The sequence below is a fragment of the Podarcis vaucheri genome, assembly GCF_965113315.1.
Source record: "Podarcis vaucheri genome assembly, chromosome: 10".
Taxonomy (NCBI): domain Eukaryota; kingdom Metazoa; phylum Chordata; class Lepidosauria; order Squamata; family Lacertidae; genus Podarcis; species Podarcis vaucheri.
The window spans coordinates 21,004,360-21,028,162 of NC_138748.1; the positions used below are offsets into that span (position 1 = coordinate 21,004,360).

The following is a 23,803-nucleotide window of genomic DNA, read 5'->3' on the forward strand; positions in this document are numbered from 1 at the left end:
AGTTAATTGTTCCACTTAACTGTACTGCTGGGGTTCTTTTTTTATCTTGATGATTAGCTAGAGAATAATCCAAATATATTTTGAATGATAAATCTTTCATGATTTGGGAGATTTTGCAAAATGTACATTTGACAGTGCTAATTTAAAGCAAATATCAAGCTTGATTAAACATTCCCAAGGCAGACGATTGAATTATTTTATAGATTTAACAGCTATTGATAAGATGTTATAAACAGAAATGTTTTGACGTTATTAATTTTTAAAAACAATTCTTTGGGAAAAGCCAAGGAGGACTGAGAGAAGTAGGTCAGCATGTATGCACAAAACATTTGTACTCTTTACTGTATAAACATTCTTGTATTTATTGAAATAATACACAGTTAATTATTTATTAATGAAATTAGAATTTTGCTGAGCTTCTTCCAGTTTGGTGTGTGTGTGGGGGGGTGTCATTAAAATGTGCTATGACCAAGGCAATAACTAAAGCTATAATTGTTTCACATCTCTGCCTTCCAAGTATTTCTCCACCCAACTATATATATACCAGAGCTTAATCTGGGTGATGTTGCATTCTCCCACCAATAAGAAGGGTTTTGAAAATGGGGGTGGCGGCTACTACTGTCTCTTCCACAAAGTATTTATTATTATTATTATAACTCCAACATCTTTATGCGCCCCCTCGCCCAGCTTGTTCGGAGTTTTGGGCTGGGTTGTCATCAGTATGCCGATGACACCCAACTCTATCTGTTGATGGATGGCCATCCTGACTCGGCCCCAGACACACTGACCAGATGTCTGGAAGCTGTGGCTGGATGGTTACGTGGGAGCCGGTTGAAGTTAAATCCTTCGAAGACAGAGGTCCTGTGGCTGGGACGGGGCGATATGGGATTGGGGGGGCAACTCCCATCTCTTGCGGGGGCGCAATTAGTGCCAGCACCGTCCGTTAAGAGTTTGGGTGTAATCTTCGACACCTCCCTTTCCATGGAGGCGCAGATTGCAGCTATAACAAAGGCGGCATTTTTCCATCTCCGCCAAGCTAAGCAGTTGGCTCCTTACCTCTCTCGCCCTGACCTAGCCACTGTGATCCACGCGACGGTCACCTCCAGACTGGATTATTGTAACTCGCTCTACGTGGGGCTGCCCTTGAGACTGACCCAGAAACTCCAGCGGGTGCAGAATGCTGCAGCGAGACTCCTTACGAGGTCTTCGCTGCGAGATCACATTCACCCGGTGCTATACCAGCTGCACTGGCTCCCGGTGGAGTACAGGATCAGGTTTAAGGTGCTGGTTTTAACCTTTAAAGCCCTATATGGCCTAGGACCCTCGTACCTACGGGACCGCCTCTCCTGGTATGCCCCACAGAGAAACCTACGGTCTTCAAATAAAAACATCTTGAAGGTCCCAGGCCACAGAGAAGTTAGGCTGGCCTCAACTAGAGCCAGGGCTTTTTCGGCTGTGGCTCCGATCTGGTGGAACACTCTGTCACAAGAGACCAGGGCCCTGCGGGACTTGACATCCTTCCGCAGGGCCTGCAAGACAGAGCTGTTCCACCAGGCCTTTGGCCAGGGCACAGCCTGACTCCCTCCCTCGGCAATCTTCGCAGAGCTCTGGCCCAATGGTTGCTAGTGGCTTGAATTAATTAATTTTTATAATGAATGATTTTAGAATGTTGTTTATGTTGTACCTTTGTACTGTTTTATTGTTGTTAGCCGCCCTGAGCCCGGCTTCGGCTGGGGAGGGCGGGATATAAATAAAATTTATTATTATTATTATTATTATTACCAAATTAAAATGGGAGGAAATGAAAATGAAAACTGCACTCCTATATCCACCTACTTCTAAGAAGACATGTATAGGATTTTGATACAATCCTAAACATGTTTACTTGGTTCAATGGTTCTCAAGTAGATGTGCTTCTAAGCAAAATTAATAGGCTCCAAGTGTTTGTCACCCTGACCCAGAGCTCTTATGCACCCTAGATGTTTCCTAGTTACTTCAGTCAGGAAGGCAGCTCCGCCTACACAAATGCAGGTGTGTAGCAGCTGTGACTTCTGCTGGCTGGAATGTGGAAGCAAGTAGTTCCTAGGAGACACCAGGTGCATATCAGACCTGTCCCACCCACAGCACATTGCCATATATGGGCCAGTAGTTCAAAATCTATCTAGAGCTATATTGCGGATATTATTCAGAGTAGATTCTCTTCCTCCATATACAGTGATAACCCATTTCTGGTCACCAGATCCTATGGGCAAATAATAGCTGGTGGTTCTTTACATTGGGTTGGATTCACAACATGTGGCCAGAAGGAAAAGACTCCAGTGCTCTTCCACAAATGCAAGGGTGTGCAAGAGTTCCATAGAGCTCTTGTGTGGTAGGACTTGTGCTGCCAAATAACACAAGAAGGTGCTCAGCTATTGTCAAAGGGAACGTAGCTCTCCAATGCATGTGGCCTACTCACTGTTGCTGCTCTTGGAATTCTGGTTGCTACCTGTCTCAGCCAGCATGGCAAATGGTCATGGATGATGATAAATACCATCCAGCAACATCAAGAGGGCCATAGGTAACCGACCCTTGGACTACATTTGGGTTTCCCACACTTGAGTCTCCAGCTGTTTTTGGACTACAGTTACCATCATCCCTGACCACTGGTCCTGCTAGCTAGGGATGAAGGGAGTTGTAATCCAAAAACAGCTGGAGACCCAAGTATGGGAAACCTGGACTACAAGTCTTGTTCAGCACCACTATTTGCACATCCTTTAAAATTATTATTATTGCTACTACTAGTAGTAGTAAGTTCTGTGAACCACCCTGAGAGCTCTGGATATAGGGTGGTAAATAAATTTAAATAAATAAATAGAAGTCCCAAATATTTATGATAAATCCTGAGCCAATTCTATAGTAGCCCAAATACACCCTCTTCCCACCCAGGAAATGCCCAGTTTTTTGGGGGGGGGTGTTACACTAGCTAACACTATCCGTAGCTTCTGCTCACCTGCCCTTTGAGTGGACACATTGGAACATATCTCACTGATGGAGGCCAGCAGAGCTTGGTTGGGCAGAGGGAGACCCTGCCCATTGTGGCAGATCAGGGGTTTGGATCACTCTAACTCTGTAGGCCATGACAATGCATCCTATTTGTGGTCGTCTTTCTTTTAACTCTTTCCCTGCCCTAGCTTCTGATAGAAGAATGTGACATGAACCACACTGAAGGCTTGAACTAAAGACTGATGCACATTATATGACTGCTAGACCCAAAAAAGCATTTAAAATTAAAGCTCCATTAAGTGGAATCAGGTTGCTAGCCAATAAGTGAAATCATCTTTGAGCAAACAGCCTGGAAAAACAGGAGCACGAAGCACCTGTTGCTAATAAACAACTGAACACATGTTCCCAGCTGGAGTGTGTGTGGAACTTTGCTCAACAATGTCAAATTATACAGGATCATGTTATTCTCCATGGTGGTGCAGCAAGTAGAGTGATGTCCAGGGATAACATTCCTGCACTAATCAGCTTCTCTGGACATGTCATTGAAAACAAAAGAAATGAAAACTTTCATTATGCCTGGTTAATCTTGGCACAAAGATTGCAGAATATTCCACTGCTGGGTTGGCTCCCATTTCATATAGTCCAGGACTTAAAAAAACAAACACTGATTGTGTCAATATACTCAAATATGAAATGGGAGCTCATATATTACAAAAGCAGCCTAGTAATGCATCTATATCTATCTGTCATTACAGTTACATCCCACCTTTTCTCTAAGGAGCTCAAGGTTCTCCTCCTTTCTGTTTTAACCTCACAACAACTCTGAGTAATAAAACAATATGAAGTTTTCTATTGTAATTTGCAGGAGACACAGCTGCCATCTTGGGTCAAGTGATTAGGTGGAAAAGGTCAATGTGTTCTCTCCAAGTTTTAATCCTGGTCATCTGTGAGATCATATATTCAGTGTGTTACTGGTGTTTTTGTGGTTAGTTGCCTAAACTAGAACACACACTTCTGTTTGTAACTACATGATATTGTCAAACACACATGATGCTATATATGTGTGATTTCTATCACTACATGTTTGTTACGACAGCTAAACAACCACTGAGGAGACCTTAGATCAAGCATGAGGAATCTCTGAGCTGAAAGCTAGATGTGCCGTTTGCAGCCTCTCTATCTGGCCCTTGGGACACTTCCTCCCCAGGCCACACTTCCCACTAGTCCTCTCCACCCTCCTGGTTGTGTTGTGTTCTTGATCTCACATCATGCTTCTTGCTTGCTTGGGTGGAGAAAAATAGGCATGTAGAAACCTCTTTTTGTTCTTTTTGTTTGTTTTCGCATGTCTGGAGTGTAACCAACTGTACCTAGATAAGAGTGATACCCTTGGTTCCACCTACTTTCACATCTGACCCTACTCACCACTGGTGTGCAGTCCCCTAAAGGTTACCCATGAAGGGATGAATCCCTCTGGTTCTCCACCCCTGGCTTACATAATCAACAACATAAGGCACACATTTATAGTGGGTCATTCCAAAGTGAAGCAAGAGTCATTTCTGTCACATAGATGTGAAAGTGAAACTACTGAAGATCTACATGGAATGTTGTAAAGATAAATCAACCCACATTTTACCTGTTTTGGGTTGTATAAACCACATTTGACCCACTTTGGTTGTGGGTCAGCAGAGATGGGATGACTTCTGATCACACTCATTTGTCCTTGAGAGAGTATTTCAGCTTGAAAACACACACATACACACCATATTTTCCCTTTGTTGTTGTTGTTGTTGTTTAGTCATTTAGTCGTGCCAGACTCTTCGTGACCCCATGGCTCCTGTCTTCCACTGCCTTCTGCAGTTTGGTCAAACTCATGTTAGTAGCTTCGAGAACACTGTCCAACCATCTCGTCCTCTGTCGTCCCCTTCTTCTTGTGCCCTCAATCTTTCCCAACATCAAGGTCTTTCTCCTTCATGGATCACTGGCTTGTTGTGGCGAAGGGGCTTGAATAACTCAGAGAAGCTATGAGCTATGCCGTGCAGGGCCACCCAAGACAGGTCATAGTGGAAGTTTTGGCTAAGCGTGATCCACCTGGAACAGGAACCGACAAGCCACTCCAGTATCCCTGCCAAGAAAACTCCATGGACAAAAACAAGCAGCATATTTTCCCATAGAGCTTACAATTCAATGATTCTATGGGCATGCAGACAGTACTCCTGGGTCAGGTTCCTGGCATCTCCTGACAGAACTAGAAAAGACTCCAGTCTGAAACCTCAAAGAGCCACTGCCAGTGAGCATCATCCCCTAGGCCATCCTGAGTCAGATGTGCCAAGGGTCTGACTCAATATAAGGCCACTTTCCATGAAGATGAATGAAGTCAGCTGTGCCCCTGCCCACAAATTTAGGCTTTAGTCCAATGGCTCCTTGATCAGTGGGAAAAGAGATTAGGGGTGAAGCATCTTGCTTTGTATATGGCAAGAAGACATGAATATTTGTTCTGTTATGATACTAGCTGGTATAGCCAAAGATAAAAGTACACAAGGCAAAGCATCTGTCTCGGAGGCACAGTCATGCTGTGGAGAGAGGTAATTTATCCCTGTTGGGCACATCCATCATAATCGAGAGCCTGAATATGTCTGTTATCAAAGTGCAGAAATGCCAGAGCTTAAATCACGTGTGTTTGCTGTTAAGGCTGATTTGTTGCAACGATACTGTCAATTAGCCTCTGACAAACCTCTCTGTTTGTGCCAGTATGGAGCATGCTTATGTGCCTAAGGTTAACAGACGTGTACTACAAACATATGGAGCAGCAGCAAATGATGTTGCTTGTGTTCTACAATTTGAGTCGAAAAGCAGAGGCGCCATGAAGAAATCTAGAGGAGGGTGGGGGTGGGAGAGAGGAAACAATGGCTAGGATCAGTATGAACCTTTTTAATAACCCTGAATAATCTGACATCCCCAAACCATAAAATCTAATTGAAGCCTGGGCAGTGTGTGTTAAGTACAGTTCCCCTCATAACATTCTTAAAACAACAACAGCAACCACACAGAATGTTCTCTTTACAATTTATTGTTATTAATTATGTTGTGTCTTCATTCTGTGAAGAAGGCAATGCTTTTTCATTTTATGGTATTTTATGGTAAAACTTGCACATTCTGCAGCAAAGTGTGTATATTTAACAGGCATACTTTGCATTTTCATAGCCGATTATCCAAAAATCCAGGTATAAAGGAAAGGTTCAATGCATAATTTATTTTATTATATTTCAACTCATTATTTACCCATTTAGATTTATAGTTGATCCTACTACGGAGGCTTCTGATAGATTAACAATATGTTATAAAGCAAATGTACATGTTTCAGTCTGTAATTAAAATGAATTGAAAGCCGAACTAAATCTGGGGCTAAGCTCCAGGAACACCCTATCCCTAAATCTTCAAATGTGGTAATCAATAACTGTACAGATGGTCACAATGGGGAGATAGGCTTGCATGGATGCTGAAATTGGGCCGCTTGGCTCTCCCTCCATTCACTGAACACAAATACTACAAAGAGGCCTATGTCTGCAACCCCAACCCCCATAATGCATGTAGACTCTACATTATATCTATATATAGCTTGGAGGCTAAGCCAATTGGCATAGACATGAACAAACCTCTATACAGAAGTTACAGTCAACACATAAAGGTTGGAGACACTGCCAGGAGGTACAATCCTGATTTCCTTCATCACCACTCCACATGCTACCCATTTTGGCAGTCTGTACAGAGCTACTGTAAATGTGAGACTGAAGTGACCAGTCAGTCCTCCGAGGTTGCAGAACCCTGTGTCAATGCCTGACCACAGGTCATTTTTTATTTTTCTGACTTGAAATTAACTCACATCCAATATTCGTTGAGGGCCAGCAAGACCTGGAGAAGGTAGATATTGCTAACTCACTAGGATTTAATTGAGCATGTGATTCTACGGCTTCATCAATGGGCAGAAGAGTCTACACACATAACAGCTGTTATTCATGTGGAAGCTACCTGAATGCAGCCAACAGACTCACCTCATACCAAAGAAAGTAATGTAATACATATTACCTCATAAACATGGGGGACAGATAGACAACAGCATGACCATTCAGTGCAGAGTTTAAATTTACCCAACTTCACCACTGCTAGAGAATTGTTTTGTAAGAATAATTTTTAGATATGGGATAAAGAAGCAATGAAAGATTTCCAGCCAGCATGGGTCAACCATCAGAACACTCCCTTCTATCTATATATGTAGATATATATATACACAGAGAGAGAATACAGTATTGTGTGTGGCCTAGCCTGTTATATTGACAATACTGTAATTGGAAATACCTTCAAGTGGAGACCCTGGGCGAGTTTGTTATGTAAGAGGCGAAAGGTTAATGTTGCATGCAATAGCTTCTGTCACCAGTTTACTGTCACTAAAATTAAACAAAATTGGAATCCAATTAATGGTCTGAATTTCAAACTGCCTCTGGTATTTCACTTGTTTTAAAATTAAACATAGCTACAATCTTAACTATGATGCACATTTGACTTGCAGTTAAAAGTGAAGATTTTGTTCATCATTATTAACTTTACTGGCTGGAAAAATAGGCATAATTTGCCATTTTTAAACACTTTCATGTAAATGAGAAGGTTTTTAAAATGGTAAATAATTAAGATATGAACATATTTAATACTAATCTGTGGTATACAAAAAGCAGTAAAGATGACAATAAAGAATTGATTTACCAGAGAAATGTAAATAGCAATAGGTTTATATTGCTGTATAATAATATTGGTTTATAATAATATAAAAAAGAAGTTGGTTTTTTTAACCCACCAATTTCCTACTGGATGAGTTGAGAAAAGAAATAGATTGTACTGAAATGGCTTCATTCTAGATGGTTTAACGAGATGGCCTTTGGCATACTTATTAACATTATTATTTTACTATTTCAAAGGATAAGTTGTTGAATTCAATTCTTTTCTGGATCCACTCCATCCTATCCTAAAGGCTTGGGGCAAGACAGAGAAAAATGAAAGCAAAAAACCCAGACATTGTATAAACTAATATTTGTGAAGTTCAGTTGAGAGTTCAGATTCTTATGCAACCAAAATAGTTCCATCCATAGATAGAAGAGGGAGGTGTCAGCAGGCTTAGGGGAGCTGGGCATAGTGTGGGCTCGGCAGCAGAGCACACCTGATGGCCCAGCCACCACACCTACACCGTGCCAGCTCTCTGCTGCTTTGGCCCTCCCTTTTTGGTAACCATTGGCAATACATGGCACTTGGAAGCCTGGTGAGCAACACTGCTCTGCCTAGGTCACCCCACATACCACAGGGTTTGCAGAATCACAGCAAAGCCTTAGAAAAAACTCTAAAAGGGGAATTTCAAAAACAGCCCAATGAAGACTGAGCGTGCTCAGAATGCTGACTCAGTAGGCCCTGAGTGCAACAGCGATTCTCCCCAGCTATGATTTCCAACAACTGGCATTCAGAAGCATTGCTAACTGTGGAGGCAGAGCATAGTCATCATGGTTAGTAGTCATTCCTTATCCTCCATTAATTTGGCCAATAATCTTTTAAAGCTATCCAAGTTGATGGCCATCACTTCTTACTGTAGGAGTGAGTTCCATAGTTCAGCTATGCATTGCAAAGATTGGCTTACTGATTTTGGTTTGCTTCACCTTGATTTCTTTTAAAGTTAAAAAACCCCAAACTTTAGTTCATTGAAAAAAGAGTGACCATCAACAGCTATCAAGAACATGTTAGACAGCCTTCCTTGCTTCCTGTGCTTCTAGGAAAGCCACTCTGAAGACATCATATGGTTTTCAAGAAGCTCTGGCAAACCTGCAGAAACCTGCCCACTAGAGAGATGATTTGTAGAATGAAAAAGAGGACACTTACAAAACCCCTCAAAAGGTAAACAGAAGACCCAATACCCTACCCACAAGGATTTTGCCATCATTTCCCCCTCCCTCCCTGATAATTGAATATATAATTTTCTTTTTTTATTCATTGATGGAGAATGACTGGAAAAAATACAGAATAATTCTTCAGCACAGCACTACCAATTAGAAAAGAAAGCCCAAACATTACAAAGCTAATGTTCCCAATGAGGGCTTTTGCCCACTTAAAATGACCCAAGAAGATGGCAGAGAACAGGTAGAGAAAATTTGCGTTAAGGATGGCTGATTATTATTTCCAAAGCTGCATAAGGTAACAGCAAGGCCATGGCAATTTAGCACAGCTAATGGCATGCAAAACATACCTACAGTTTCACGAAGAAAGACTGGCGTGTCTTCTTTAATTGCGGAGCTGCCACTATGAAATTATTAACAATAATGCTATTTGGTAGCTAAACAGTCACAGGGGATATTTACTTTTTATTTTAAAAATGGATGCTTAGGGCTCAATTAAGTAAAAAAAAAAAAAAAAGGCTCATGCCTCATACCCATATTCAGTAAGTCAATTAACAGAGATTTTGACATGAAAAATTGCTTCTGGACTGAATGCTTTAATCTGCTGTTTGAAAAAGAATGTGTTGGGGAGGGGGAGGGAACAGCATCAGCAGTATCCAAAATGCTTAGATTGGTAGCTTAGTTTGTGAAAATATATGACTTAGAAAAAAATGGTAAATTCCCTGAAATTTCTACTTGGTATATATTGGTCCCATTTCAGCTAAGGTGCTTAATTTCCATTTGCTTAAGAATCTCATGCTCTTTAGAGAACATAAAAACAAAAGTGGAGCCCTGCTGGATCAAACAAAAGTCTCATGTAGGCCAAGATCCTGTTCCCACAATGGACAATCAGATGTCTTTCAGACACTAGTGCAATAGTGCCTCCTTTGTCTGCCTAGTCATTTAAAGGAGAGAGGCTGATACAGTACATCAGGAAGACTTTTCAGAAACTGTAGCCAATCTGGTGCCCTCCATATGTTGCTGGACTACAATTTCCACCATCCTTGACTATTGACCATGCTGGCTGGGGCTGATGGGCGCAGCGGTCCAACAATATCTGGAAGCCCACAGGTTCTCCAACCCTGGTATATAGAGGAAATGGTAAGTAGTAGTAATAGTAGTAGTAGTAGTAGTAGTAGTAGTAGTAGTAATAATTTATTATTTATACCCCGCCCATCTGGCTGGGTTTCCCCAGCCACTCTGAGCGGCTTCCACAGAGACCAAAAATACACTAAAATGTCACACATTAAAAGCTTCCCTGAACAGAGCTGCCTTAAGATGTCTTCTGAATCTCAGGTAGTTGTTTATCGCTTTGACATCTGATGGGAAGGCGTTCCACAGGGCGGGCGCCACTACCGAGAAGGCCCTCTGCCTGGTTCCCTGTAGCTTTGCTTCTCGCAGTGAGGGAACTGCCAGAAGGCCCTCGACGCTGGACCTCAGCGTCCCGGCAGAATGATGGGGGTGGAGACGCTCCTTCAGGTATACTGGGCCGAGGCCGTGCTAAGTCTGCTTAGCTTGTTCTGTGACAAATACTGTAATTGCATTCAAAGGATTACCACCCTCCCTGGTTTAAGCCGTCTAGGCTTGACTTGTTAGCTATGTTTTACTTCAGGGTATATGTGGACATTGCATGAACTTACATCAAAAGGACAAGCAGTTTAAGTTGAAACTTTGATCAGACTGAGCCTGATTCAACAGAACTATTTCAAGAGTTGCTTTCATGTCTAAGAACTGGGAACAACAGGTTATTATTTTTTTGTATACATTGTTTAGATGTATAGCTACATCACAAAATTCACAGAAGTGCAAATTTTGAAGTGTGACTAGGGGACAGTCCTCATTCCTCATTAAAATGCAAGCGAAATCAAATTTCTTCTGTCTCCCTATTCCTGTGTAAATTCCAGCACAAAGATTTCTTCTAAATACCACATATCATTTTGGCGGCAGCTGTTGCAGCCTGGCACAGCTATGGAGAGCCAAAATCCTTTCCTGTGCGACTGGCTGACGGAGTCATCAACCTCAGCTGGTGGCAGGGATTGTTGGCACTCTGCAGCAATTTGAATTAAATGGGCCAATCATGGTCAATAAAAGAAGGCAAGACATGGGGCAGGCATCTACCTCCAACTCATTTAACTGACTGCACTTGAAGTCAGCACCACAGTCAGCAAAACACCCACCCTGTGTGTTTTGTCCCTGTGCATAGAATTGATTGGTCACTATATTCAGGGCCAGGGAGAAATTGCCTACAGACCAATTGGGCCTGTCTGTGGGTTTTGCCTGCCTCATAGCTACTGTCAAAACTTGCTGGTGGAATTCAGCATTGGGCCGGATCCTTAGTCAAAACAAGGGGGATCAGAAGGATCCCTAACCCCCTTCATGATCCAGTTATCAGGGTACCCCGGTAAAAGGGGTACAGGGGGAAGGTCTCTGAATGCTCAGCTGGGGGCTAATAGGCCATAGAACTCCCCAAATGGCATCCTAGAGGGATCGCTGTATTTGTTGTGCATCCTGGGGGGGATCCTTAACCCAGGATCAACTCTGATGAAGTAATCAACCAGCAATTAGGTTGGTTGATTCAGGATACATACCCAATGCCTATCGGTAATTGAAAAAGTAGTGGTCATTTCAATCCCATGATGTTATGTCATTTTTACTGCTTCCTGGACTTGAGTGGCCTTGAAGTCACTGTACCTGGGCCCGTAGCATGGTTTTCTTATTTGTATCTTTAGCTGCTAAATCACTGGGACAAGTGGTAAGGGCCATTTCATACAAATAAATTCCTGAAAACGTAGACAGATGGACAAACTCTTGTAGAATTGTTACCACTAACTACGGAGAGCTGGGGAAAGCCCTGCTACAGTCTTAGAAGTGAATGGTGACTGACTGTGTACACATGCCAATTCCTATTAACCTTTCTCCAGTCCCATATGCAGAGGGGTTATTTAGCAATGGGTGTTACACTGTTGAAAGAGACAAAGCTGCAGTGTTTCTAGTTCCCGTTAGTATGGCATTATCATTTGACCCCTAACATGATCAAGGGTCCGGTAACCAAGCTTTATGAAGAATGGTTGAGGGAGTTGGGCATTTATAGCCTAGAAAAGAGGAAACTGGTGGGAGATATCATAGCCATATTCAAATATCTAAAGTACTGTCACATGGAAGATGGAGCAAGCTTGTTTTTTCCTGCTCTGGAGGGTAGGGCCCAAACCAATTGATTCATGTTACAAGAAAGGAGATTCTGAGCAAACATCAGGAAGAACTTTCTGACAGTAAGAGCTGTTCAACAGTGGAACAGATGTGGGAGGCTTTTTCCTTGGAGGTTTTTAAGCAGAGGTTGGGTGGCTATCTATCATGGATGTTTTAGTTGAGATTCATGCCTTGTAGGGGGTTGGATTAAAAGACCCTTGGAGTCACTTTCAACTCTACAATTCTACTATTCTATATGCACACACCCAAACAGACACAGGTACATAACATGGCTTGCAAGGAAGGCATGAAAGTAACATACAAAGCATTTTCTTTGCTAAATCCATGAAAGCAACAGGAGCATAGCAAGACCGTACTTTTGCTAGCCTGCCATCCAGCAGATTTTGCTCTTATGATTTTGGCATATATTCTAAATGTTCCATTAGTAGTGAATTTAGAAAAATTACCTGAAGCTGTATACTTTTATTCTCTGGTCAGTCTTGCCCCTTTTGTCTGAACTGTGCGCTCCTGTGGAGGATAAAGCCGAGAAAACACATAATGTATTCAGCTTTGGCATAATTATACACTTTCCGAGAAAGTGTATGTTCTAAGATTACCCTCGTCATATGCATTTAAATCACAGCATTAAGCTGCTAATATTTTGCTTTTAGACTGAGCTATAGAATAGGTGCCACATCAAACCTGTCAATCTTATTTGTCCAGCTTTCAGTAAAACATAACCCACTGCAGCTTGTGCCCTAAATGTATATAATGTGTATATACAGTATACTGTTGCAAAACATTTAACTGATACTGAAAATAAGGTCTTTGAAGAAGTGTGATTCTAGAAATGCAATTCAAGCCATGTTCAGTCTTTTTAATGTACAGGTGACATTAAATCATGTATAGCTGAGGCTTACTTTTCAGCCACACAGTTGACATCACAATGTCAAGATAGAAAATAGACCATGCTATACATGAAGGCATGCATAACCCTGGTCCCCTTCATGCATCCCATAATTATCGGGCCAGTCTCCTGGACCCAGCCTTGGGCACTCTGCCAAGCCCTAACTCCAGATGTAAGGAGATCTCTCTGTAAGCACAAGCATTTCTGCTTTCCCCTCTTGCATGGGCTTCCGCTGGAAGGACCAATTACTTGAATCCAGCCAGTAGTTTTGAACCCAGGACACACAGTTTTACCCACAGCAGTTGGTAGGTAAAGTTACACTTCGCTGGGCAGAGTTTTCACAATACATACCTTGCTATTTGCTGCATTGACCACTTCTATTTTGTTCATCTCACTTGGGTTCTAACAACTGATGGCTCTCACACAAATTCAGCTGAATTCCAACTTTTTTTTAAAAAAAAATAATGAATTCACTAACAGTATGCCCCTGCTTGCTCAGAAGTAAATCCAATTGAGTTCAATGGGACTTACTCCCACTTATGTGTGCTCAGGATCACAGCCTAAATGTTCATATAAATGACCGCTGCAAAGCTGCAACCTAGCATGCTTATAACCACTTAAAGCAGTGGTTTTCAACCAGTGTGCCGTGGCACCCTGGGGTGCCTTGAATGATGGTCAGGGGTGCCACGGGCAGCACTGGCCTCTGTTCATCTTTCCTTCCCTCCCTCTTCTGATGCCCTCTTGCATCTCTGCCTCCCAAAGGCTTGCATACCTGTTCGTTGCAGCCCTGGCCACAAGCTCCGTGGATGAATGGTGCCTCTGGGGGTGGCCAGGGGGTGTTGGTTGCCAGGAGCTGAGACAGCCTCTGCGTAAGCAAGCAAGCAGGCGAGGGAGCCCAGCCAGCCAGTCCACCAGCACTTGCTGTTAGGAATGGTCAGACAAGTCCCAGGCTCCTGTGAGGCAGTGTGAGGAGGCACCTCTCTTTGGTGTGTTCCTCTCATCACCTGGCTTACTTAACTGGATTAACTAAATGGTCATTAGCACATTAGTCTGGCAGGGTTTTGTTTGAGAACATTTTTATTTATGACTGCTAATCAAAGATGCAGGAATCATAATTAGTCAAATTACATGTGCATTTTGCATTTTTGCATTTTTTCTGCTTTTAAAAAAATCCACAGTTCCCTCCTAGACTGAAAATGAGTGAAATATCTATCTAGTAACTGAAGACTATTTTTCATTAGCCCTTCAATACAATGCCTTTGCTAGAATCCCTTTATCTAGCACATTTCTTCCTTTCCAGATACAACTTTCAAATGCTTACATTTCACTGCACATTGGTTGATTGGATAATTTGAACATCAAAGGAAACCTTCATTTAATTTAAGCCCATAAAGTTGTCTTTTGCTTTATTAACTTTCGATCAATAAACAAGCAATTTGGAAATGTAATCAGGAAATGCTTCCAATTGGCTGACAATGTATCAAAGCCACTGCTTGAAGGCAAGAGCAAGCTGTAACAAGCAGTTTATTACCAGTAGCTGTTACTGACATTAGTCAAAACCAAGAAAGATAAAATGGAATAAGAAATGTAATGCTGGAAGAGCCTTGGGCGCTGTGTTCTCTTCTTCCTTTTGAAAACTGCAAGCCTGTCTTTGATATGATAACAAATATAAACTGTTTAAAAACACCAAATGCAGGAAAACTCAGGCTAGACTGTCATGGCATTAATCCATTCTAGAGTGACATACAAATAGTGCAATATCTAGCAGGATGTATGTTATGGAAATATTTTGAATTGGATTTACATATGGTGAGCAAATTGGAACTTTTGATTTTTATGAGATATTCTAATGTGCATGCTCTCATATTAAGAGAGTGTAATCCTATTTGAAGATAATGAGTTTTCAATAGGCTCTGCAGTTTGAGACTACATAAAAATCTGTTCGGCTTTAACTAACCATCATTTGGGCAGAAGATTTAGAAATATTTGGGGAGATCAAACTCAGTAAGGAGGCATGTTCATTCATATAAGCAGGGCATGCATGCTGCTGTCCATATATCACCCAGGACAGATTGCTGGGACTTTTTTCTTTCTTTCTTTTCTGCTTGTTTTGACACTTCGGTATTTATTTTGCTGCAGGCTGACCATTAATCAGGAGACAGCTTAATGGTGGTGATGGGCACTTCAGACATTACTCAAGGCACTCTCAGCCCATACAAATATATATTCCATATATACTAAAATGGCTATAAGTATGACAAGCTAAGATGCTCATCAAAGCCTTCCTCCTGGTAGCATGGTATCCCCACCCCCATTGCTCACAAAATACCTTACTTTGATTGGTTCATTTGTTTTGAGAGATTCCATGCCATCAACAAATTCTGAAGAGGTGACATCAAGATCAGATAATCTCAAAGGCTACTGGGAAAAGACATATTTGTGATCACCTCCCAGATTTTTTTTCTGAATGATACGTGTTCTTTTAAAAAAATAGCACTATGTAACTTTGTTGCAGTGGGCCTGAGAACTATCTTTCACAAATCTATCTAGTACCTTTTAAAAAGGTATCTAAAACTGAGTTAGTGGCCATTATCACATCTTGTAGTAATGAATTAGCATAGGTTAAGTATGGATGGTTCTTCCCCCTACCTTGAACAGACCCAGAGTGATTATCCCCTAGAGCAGGGGTCTGCAACCCGCGGCTCCGGAGCCGCATGTGGCTCTTTTACACCTTTGCCGCGGCTCTGGGGCGGATACTACCGAGGGGAGGAGGCGCATTGTGCGCCCCGACACTTCCCACTGTGGCGGGCGCTGTACTGGCTGTGACGTCGCATGGGAGCAGTGCATGCGTTAGTCACGCACCATCCCGACGTCACCTTCCCGCCCACCTGCCCACTACATTGTAAGGGGCATGTTCACTGGTCACTGCATTGAAAGGGGGCATGTACGCTGGTCACTGTTTTGAAGGGGAGTGAAGAACACACACAAAAAGGTAACTTGTTAATTTAACATTTATTTCTATGAGGAGGAGTAATTCTGAGGGGTCAAACAAAGAAATAATAAAAAGTGACAAAAAAGTTATTTTTATAATGACGAGTTTTGCGGCTCCCAGTTTTTTTTTTCTTCGGAAACAGGTCCAAGTGGCTCTTTTTGTCTTAAAGGTTGCAGACCCCTGGCCTAGAGGGACACTGCCGAGAAGAGTCAGAAGTTGTATTTATTGGGATGGGTGGGTGGAATTAGGTGCCTATTAAGAGCTACACAATGCTATACAATTATGCAGTCCTTGTTTTTAAAAGCATAGTTTGTCTGCACAGTCTCCAGCTCTATGTTATCCATTTTTTAGATGAGGCAGCCGAAACTGTTTGCCATGACACCATGGTACTTCCAGAATGTCACTATTTGGGGGCAGCATACAATCACATATCGGCAAATTCAGGTTGCACAATTGTAGTTGATTGGGAACTCACGTGCAACAAACCCCCTTCCCTAAAAAGATCAGAGTTTTCACACTACTAGACTTGAGATTTTTCTGCAGGTCCTGCAAGACAGAGCTGTTCCACCAGGCATTTCTGTAATCCTCATAGAACTCTAGCCCGATGGTTGCCATTAATTTGATTCGGAATTGATTTTAGAATGTATTTTAATTAATTGATTGTGATTTTATGTAAACTGTGCTATTTTTATTGTTGTTAGCTGCTCTGAGCCAGACATTGGCTGGGGAGGGCAGGATATAAATAAAATTATTATTATTATTATTATTATTATTATTATTATTATTATTATTATTACAAGGAAAGTGTTGGAGAAATGTGTGAGCTAACATTTGTTTTGGCGCAACATCCTCTAACCACCCCACAAACATCTGAGGATGTGCTCATTCAATAGCCAACATTATTGAATATCTTTGCAAACAAATCAATAAACAGGTCATCTGGAAGCACCCGAAATCATTTCTAAATTAAACAGCACAGGTTTCATTACACGGAATTTTACCTACTTACCCCGTCTCAATTCTCAAAACAGTTAATTTATCCCCTTGCACATTTTGACTAATATTGTCATCTTCCCTGCTTCTGAAGCTTTGAACTTTTGGCAAGGGATTTCATCAAAAGTTTTTGGGTTTTTTTTAAATGTCTAGTATATCACCTCTCATCCACACATCGGGCAAATATTTTGTACACTTACAAAGAATATTGTGTTCTGTAGTTGTTGTTTTCCTTCTCTCGTTCTCATAGTATCAAGAAATCATATAATGTTATCACCACAGAGCTGTCCTCAAAAAATGTACTGCCTGAAAATATCTCCTGGCAATATCACCCCCTGGACTGCTGCAATAATGGACTTCTGTGCTGTAGGCACAACCTAAAAGAATGTTATACCCTTTGAGGACAGAAGGCACACAGCTTGATAGCCATCGTCAACCAGCAGTGTCTTGGTCAACATTCTCAGCCAGCAGCATCTCCACCAGTTAAAACACCAACCTGACAAACTTGCATTTTCCTTTCAATTTTCTTGTATGCTTTCTTGGTGAATGCATATTGTGCATCTTAATGAACCCTCCTCTCCCCATGTCCCAGTGGTCTTTAAAAGAGTTCAGTCTCAATCATCAGCATAATGAAGGAGAGAAATAAGCATCATATAAACTCACCAGGGTCATTGCCGTAGACCTTACACACCCTGCAGAATCTTTTCTGCAGGAAACAGATCACTAAAGGGAGACCCAGTTCCAATGGGTGAAGTGCTTTTGCAGTTTATTATAGCATTTGAATATACATAAACTAAAATCTACTGCCAGGTTGAATTTTACATGATGGACATCCACATACCAGTGCCAAGATGAGGTACAATATTTGGCACTTGATCTAATGTCACTCAAGGATATCTATCACATCTTGTAAATCAGCAGTTTATGGCTTTAAAAAATGTATTTAGTAAGTTCCTTATTTAGCTGTTCATACATCAAGTCCAGCATCCTGGCTCTGGCAGCAGCCAGTTGTTGTGCATTATTATTATTATTATTATTATTATTATTATTATTATTATTGATTTCTTACACCACCCTTCACCAGGTTGGGTTACAACAATGCTCCATGCTTTCTTGAGATGTGTGTCTGAATTCTGAATTTTCTGAATTCAGGGAATAAGCCCTTCTAGAATATGAATGATTGGGGGGGTTTTGCCCAACTGTGCCAGGCAAACCATTTCTCACAGTCTAGGGATGGGCGATACCTGGTTTTCAACACAGCAATATATCACTAGCTAAACATTACCAATATATCACAATGTCTGAAATAAGGATGGAACTATGTAGAGGCATTGGCTGGCTTCACGGTTTTCCCCTCATTGTGATTTTTGTGTGTACGCACGCGCACACGCGCGCGCACACACACACACACACACATCATGATTCATAATATATTACCAGTTCAAAAATTATGAAACCAATATCATGATATGGACTTGAAACTGCTTTCGATGTATATCAATATATTGCCCAGCCCTATCACTGTAACCGTTTTTGCCGCAAGGAAAACTCTGTGGCAAAGAATTTAGCAATTTCTAAAGATGGATTAGATAGGAGTAGAAAATGATATCAGTAACTGCCAAACTCTGCCTCCCTCTGCCATCATTTTGTGTCTGGCTCAGCCTCTGCCAGTGCCAGATTTACGTATAAGCTAAACAAGCTATAGCTTAGGGCCCCACTCTCTTGGGGGTCCCCCAAAAAATTGAAGGGAAAAAAATCTGGATGTACATTTCCAAAATATAAGATAAAAATCAAATAAAATAAAACCTACATACAGCAACAGTGTTTTGTGTTGTGTAGGCTGCTATGATGTAAGTAATGGGCCCTGCCTGCTTGCCTGCTCCCTAAAGTATCACTGGTTTGCTCATTTCTATATATAGGGTGCCTACATTGACAAAGGACAACTGGACATATAAAGGGCCCCATTACCTTCAGTAGCTTAGGGCCTCATCAAACCTAAATCTGGCCCTGGCCTCTGCACCACCATTTTGTGTCTGGTGGGCTTCAGTCATTTTCAGCTGTCTCAAGTGGGCCATGGGGATAGACGGTTTGAGAATCCCTGGTCTAGCTTGCATGGGTTAATCTAGCAGGGTGGAGCTAACAGGTAGAGGATTCTCTCTAGGGTCAGAGGGTTGGATGAAATTGCCTTATGGGTCTTTCCACACCTATAATTATCTAATTCTTTTCATTTTGTGTTTCTTTTAAGGTGTGATCCTCCTATTAATTCTGCTTCGGCAAGTCCATTGACTTTCAACAAAACTTATGCATGAATAACTAGGTGAAGAATTGCAGCATTTGACTCTGGAATTCAGCGAAAAAGACCGTAGGTGTATTTTAGTCTATAGCTCTAATAAACACACATGGAGCTTTTTTCCACTATACCTAATAAAAAGCCAGGAACTCTGTGATTGCCAAGAATACATTTTAATGCTATTTATATATCTGCCATGCAGGTTTAAATCTATTTACCAGATAGTCTTATTAATAATGGCTTTCAGTCATATCTTTTCTCCATTGACATTCATACCTGCAGTAGATCTAAGTAATCTCATCACTACCAGCAATGGAAACAAAATAAACATTCAGTAAGTTATGAAAGGGTAGGGTAAACCACAAATATGAGTGTGATTTACATGGGCATGCTACAATTTGCCACTCTGAGTCATGTCTAAATCTTTATCGGAAATGGTATAAAGTAAACCTAACCACAGCCACCTGGAATTTAATGCAGCCATCCTATTTGGAATGGAAACTTCAGCATTATAATTGCTCATTTGCTTTTCAAAGGATGGTAATCCAAATTTTGGTTTGGAGGGCAAACGTTCCCTTACCTGTATATCCCAGCCTCACCAAGAAGGGCAATAACCCATGACTTTACTTCCTTCTCCTTGCACTTAAGGGGATTGGAGAGAAAATCCAGTGCACATGGAAAGATACTGAGAAGTCCCCAAGTGCAGACATATTCCTTTCTCTGGCAGGGAAAATTAACAAAAAACAAGAATGAAGCAGTATGATCTGCAAAGCAAACCCTACTGGTTTTCACCTGTCATAGAAGCAGAGAACATTACTATAACATGCGGCAAGTGGGTGACTAATGGAAAGGCGTGTGCATTTGCCATTTAGTTGCTTGCCCAGGGAAACTGCAACATAGCACAAGAAAGTGGCAATTTCTAGGATTGCCAAGCTCAGGGAAGTAGCTATCAAGCAAGGCTTACACATACTCACACTAGAGGCAGTGTGTATGTGTCAAGTACTTGAATGAATGCACTGGAGTACCAAATGCAGAACACAGCCCCATACTGATTTAAGTGTCCGTTGTCATTGTTGTGCCTATGTCTGCAATCCTATTCACATTTAGCTGAGAATAAGTCTGTTTGGACTCACTATATCAGGGCCAGCTGAGGGCTGCATTCGCTTGTAAGCAACCTACCAGGAGCCAGAAGCAGAAGTGATTAGATTTGTATGGTAGACTCCATTCTGGCCAGACAAAAGGCAGAGCTTGTTCACACCCACACCAATCTCTCCATCCAGGCAACCCAGCTAATGATACCACAGCATCACATGCTGACCCAAGGCGCACTGCTTGAAGGCTGGATCTACCACCTCCTCAGCAGCCCATGCCCATGCAGCCTCGTGGGGAATAAGAGGCACTACTGGTCTCTTCCCACCCTTGTTTCCAATGTATGTCTTCACTCACCCGTTCTTCCCTGGCCAGCAGAAATACCATTTTGTGCTGCACCTCAGATGCCAAAAGGGATTGAGCCGGCCCTGTCATTTGGGGTTGAGTCTCTTTCAAATCAGCAGTTATTTGGTTTTTGTGAATGGACCTTCTTCCATCAGTGCAGATTGCCTGGAGTTTTTTTTTAACAGTCCTGGCAAAGTTGCTGGAACTCTCCCTTTGTTGAGGAGACCAGATGGTGGCTCTCAATAGCAGCTCTTAACAACAGCTAAGGAAATGGGCAGAGGCTTTGCTGACAAAGGAGAGTCATTGTAGAGAAGGGGGACTGGCTTTCTTCACCCTCCTCCTCCCTGCTTTGGCTGGGGATGATACAATCAAACCACATGTGTGAAGAAAGGGCAGGTTAGAGAGCTGGGATGTCTCTGGAAACATCTTAGGGTGCTGTCTGCCCCATTCCCAGATCTGATGTGGGAGCTGTGAACTTTGGGACATTACCAGACTGTTTAATGCTTTACCTGCTTTATTCTCAATCTGTATATTTGGAAATAAGCATAAATATTATGAAATGCCAATACGCCAGAGGAAACCTAAGGCTTCACCCAGGAAGCTTCTCATTGCATGGAGATTTGGGGTGTCCATAACAGTATGGAATTGAAAACAAAATTTAATATATATTATTTATTTGTACTTTTTTTCTCCACTGTAATCCTGGGCAGAGTGCATGTCCCACAAAGACGTGGATTCATAATAGGAGGACAGGTCAAAAAAAATTCTATACAATCTGATCCCACTGGAAGTAAATGCATGGGGTCTTGAAATGAATAGCTGCAGTCATCTAGGCAAAACTCTCATTTTACAACTAGCAATAACTATGGAGCCTGCATTATAGTGAGGATGACTGATGAATAGCTGTATGTTAAGATAAAAATCATTTCCATTCTGATGAGCTACTCAAATTATTCTGTATGATATTAGTAGCCACTTAAGCCTTTAACACCAGGTTTACAGTAATTGGTACTTTGAAGGAAAGTTGGTCAAAAGTATTAACAAAGAGATTTAACATGAAAAATGGGCATTTTCAAATTAATCTTTTCCACCCCAAAATTGTTGACCGCTTTAGTATGTATGCATGGAAATAATTTAATTTTTTTAACGGATTATCTTCTGTAACAAAAGCATTGTCATGATTTCTACACAGAGCATGCAACTTAAATATAAATATCACCAAATAGCTGAACATTATTTTTTGATCTTGAGTACACATAAAATTTGTCAGCCTTCCCCAAATAAGCCTGTCCCCAGGGGCTTGATAAACAAACATCCTTTTGAAGTTGTTTGTTTTAATCAAAGAATTGTGGGTTTTTCAAACAGTGTTAAAAATAAATGTAAATGTTACAAATATATTAAGAAAGTGTAGTAATTGGGGTTTTTTTATAGGACCACCAGGGATATCTTACATTAACTGAGGGATTTTTCCCAAATCAACATTGTGCAGCTGTACCATGTATCTATCTACTTAATTTCTTACTTTAAGCAACAACTTTCCCATTGTTTAACTGCTTGCTTATACCAAGTTTAACAAAATCTGGCCCAAGTCCTTCCAACTGTCCAGGAGCTCATTCATGAACCCTCTTGAGATTCTATTTCAGGACACAATCTTATTCTTACAGTCCACCATTGGAGGTCTCCTCTTTGGGGCTGTGGAAAGCTGTGTGGCCATTCCTCTTCCACTGTTAGTGCTGTGACAGTGTAAGGGAAGAGGGAATTAGTGTGCCAAGGCAGATCAAGATATGACTTGGATCTGCAGGATCCAGAGCCCCCTTGTTCTCCTGGCATGCTCCTTATAAATGGGAGGGAATCTGTGTGGCTCTGAGGCTGGTGTAGTGAACCTCCCTCCCATAGCAACCAATGGGAGAGAAATTGTAGAAGGGAAAAGCCCACAAGAGCACCAAAAAATGTCACCAGCTCTCCTTACAGCCTAAAGGTAAAGGGACCCCTGACCATTAGGTCTGGTCGTGGCCGATTCTGGGGTTGCGGCGCTCATCTCGCTTTATTGGCCGAGGGAACCGGTGTACAACTTCCGGGTCATGTGGCCAGCATGACTAAGCTGCTTCTGGCGAACCAGAGCAGTGCACGGAAACACCGTTTACCTTCCCGCCGGAGCGGTACCTACGGTATTTATCTACTTGCACTTCATGCTTCCGAACTGCTAGGTTGGCAGGAGCAGGGATTGAGCAATGGGAGCTCACCCCAATGCGGGTATTCGAACTGCCAATCTTCTGATTGGCAAGCCCTAGGCTCTGTGGTTTAACCCACAGCGCCACCTGCATCTCTAGCTGGGCCCAAGCCTGGCAGGCCTTACCTATGGCAGTTCCTCTGCCACAGCCTCTTCCCACCTGTTAAGATTGCTCTGCCCCATGTTCATGTAAATAAATCCCTAGTTATAGGCTGGGTACATTGGGGCTGGCCCTGAAGGGACAACACACATTGCCCAAATGCTTGGAGACAGGCTACATGTGTTAACTGAGGCAAACTCTAGTGTAGGGTTATGTAATGGAGTGCCTTCCCGATGTTGCTGGATCCCAGCTCCCATCCTCCTTCACGATTGGCCATGCTACAGCACCTTGCTGTGAACATATATGAAAAGTAGGTGGCCATGTATTAAATCAGCTAAGTGGTGATTCTGAAGAGGCATCTTTTTGCTCTGAAAATGGCATCTCAGTCTATGGTTGCTACATATTCCGTCTGAATGCATAAGGCACAAAACTCAGCCCCACGTAATCTAGGGCCACTGTGGTCATGGGAGAGCCTGGTATGCACATATATCATAAAGGAGATTGCATTTTGCCCTTAGTGCAGTTCTTCGCTTTCTGCCATCAAGTATCCTCATTTCATCTCCTAAATCCATATGAAACACACCAACCCAAATATATAAATATTTCTACCCGTACATCAAAGGAGGCAATGAGACCGTAAGTGGGGAGGGGGGGAGCCCTGGAGGTAGTACATTGGAGGACACAATCAAATGAATATCTATTTACACAGCCGAGCCTTAA

At 42.0% G+C, this 23,803-nt stretch overlaps 1 long non-coding RNA gene across 1 annotated transcript in view; it reads left to right on the forward strand.

Moving 5' to 3' along the window:
* LOC309541776 overlaps window positions 1–23,803 on the forward strand; it is a 126,613-nt gene that overhangs the window by 76,438 nt on the left and 26,372 nt on the right. Inside the window, exon 3 of the long non-coding RNA XR_014223919.1 lies at window positions 19,275–19,391. This is a non-coding gene — a long non-coding RNA (uncharacterized lncRNA). The remainder of the gene's footprint in view (window positions 1–19,274; window positions 19,392–23,803) is intronic.